The 2,500-nt window shown below is 32.1% G+C and overlaps 1 pseudogene; it reads right to left on the reverse strand.

Moving 5' to 3' along the window:
- LOC125039977 overlaps positions 1-2,500 on the reverse strand; it is a 13,587-nt pseudogene that overhangs the window by 5,104 nt on the left and 5,983 nt on the right.

The following is a 2,500-nucleotide window of genomic DNA, read 5'->3' on the forward strand; positions in this document are numbered from 1 at the left end:
TGGTGAGAGTATATATATAAAAAAAAAAGAAAAATATAAAAAACTAGACTCTAAAAACATATAACAACAAAATCAACTGTGAGAGTGTGTGGTATGTAAAACTCAATAGTCAATCTCTAACTAACAACAATAAAAACTACTCTCATTAAAAGTTTTGTGTTGTGTGTGTGGAGGTGTGTGTGTGTGTGTGTTTAAATAAATATGAATAAATATGTTTAAAAATCTAAATAAATTAATAAAAATCAATTTAAACACACACACACACACACCACACACACACACACATGAAAACACACCCACATACACACACCACACACACACACCCACATCACTCCTCACAAACAATCTAACTCTATGTATATCTATAAACATAACACAATAAATAAATAAAATACAATATCAATTTGTGTGTTTAGAGAGTGTGAGAGATGTGTTTGAGTTAGTGAGTTTGATGTGTGTGATAGTTAAAAGACACACAATCAATATACAAAAACAATAACATATAAAAAACTATATAAAAATATCTCCTAATAAATAACTAAAACAATTTTGAAGTTTGATTAAAATATATATAAACAAATAAAAAAATAAATAATATCAAACACAAACCACCCCTGTGAGATATATATAGACTACACACACGACACTGACCACTCACACCACACACACACACACCACATAGTAGATATGAGATATATGAGAGTTGATATAGTAGTATATATAAGAACCAACACACATACCCCACTAGAAACCACAATCACACAATCTTTATCACACACTCAATCACCCCCCCCCCCCCCCCCCCCCCACCCACATTCCCCCACACACAACCACCCCCTCACCCCCCCCACACCCCCCTCACAAATCACCTATCTACCTAACTATCTATATATTATATATATAAATAATATAATATATATACTATATATAGATAAATAAATATAATATGTTGTGGTGTGTGTGTGTGTGTGTGTGTGTTTAGGTGTTGTGTAAAGTATAATATATATAAATATAAATATACATATATAAATATATAAAATATATATATATAAATATATAAATTTGATATAATAATTAATATATATATATATATAATATCTATATATATAATATATATAAATATATATTATAATTTAAATAATACAATATGTATAAGTGTGTGTTTGTGTGTTCGTGTGCGTTTATGAGTGTGTGTGTGTGTGTTGTGTGTGTGTGTGTGACTATACATACATATAAATATACAAAAACATATATATATATATATATATATATATATCTATATATATATAAATATATATAAATATGTTGTTTTGTGTGTGTGTGTGTGTGTGTGTGTTGTGAGAGTGAGGGTGTGTGGGTGGTGTTTTTGTATATATTATACTATATAAATATATATTAAATATAACATATATATAATATATTAACTTGATATATATCATATTTTTTTTTAATATAAACCAATATGTATAAGTGTTTAAGTGTTGTGTTGTGAGTTGAGTGGGTATACATATATAGCACACATAGACACCCACTTTTTTTGTGTGTTTAAAAATAATTAAATAAAATATATATAAATATATATTTGGGGGGTGGTGTGTTTTAAAGTATGTTTTGAATTTTCATAAATATATAAAAAAATAATTATATAATATATATAAATATATTTTGTGTGTTTTGTGTGGTGGTGTTTTTGTGTGGGTGTGTGTGTTAAAATTTTATATATAATATATATATAAAAAAATATTATATATATATATATATATAGTAAATTTGAAATTAAATATAGATATAAATAAAATATATATATATATATAATATATATATATATATAAATATATTTTGTGTGTTGTGTGTGTGCGTATATAATATAATATATAATATTATATATATATATATATATATATATATATATATATAATATATATAAAATTTATTAGTATATATATAATATATATATATATATATATATATATATATTATAAATTAATATATTTGGTACCTGAGTGGCGTACCAAACAACCAACACTCCATGAAGCCTTGAACCACTTCACCAATCTCCCGAACTCCCTATAATGATATAACAGTCGTGGCCATAACCTCCGGCCTAATCACCACCGTCACTAATCCCGCCTATGAGTCGTGCCCATCCCGCCCATGCTGCCCATCCCGCCCATGCTGCCCATCCCGCCCATGCTGCCCATCCCGCCCATGCTGCCCATCCCGCCCATGCTGCCCATCCCGCCCATGCTGCCCATCCCGCCCATCCCGCCCATGTTGCCCATCCCGCCCATGCTGCCCATCCCGCCCATCCCGCCCATGCTGCCCATCCCGCCCATCCCGCCCATGTTGCCCATCACGCCCATCCCGCCCATGCTACCCATCCCGCCCATCCCACCCATGCTGCCAATTCCGCCCATGCTGCCCATCCCGCTCATCCCGCCCATGCTGCCCATCCCGCCTATCCCGCCCTTGCTGCCCATCCCGCCCATCCCGCCCATGC

This window comes from Penaeus chinensis, chromosome 28, assembly GCF_019202785.1.
Source record: "Penaeus chinensis breed Huanghai No. 1 chromosome 28, ASM1920278v2, whole genome shotgun sequence".
NCBI lineage: Eukaryota > Metazoa > Arthropoda > Malacostraca > Decapoda > Penaeidae > Penaeus > Penaeus chinensis.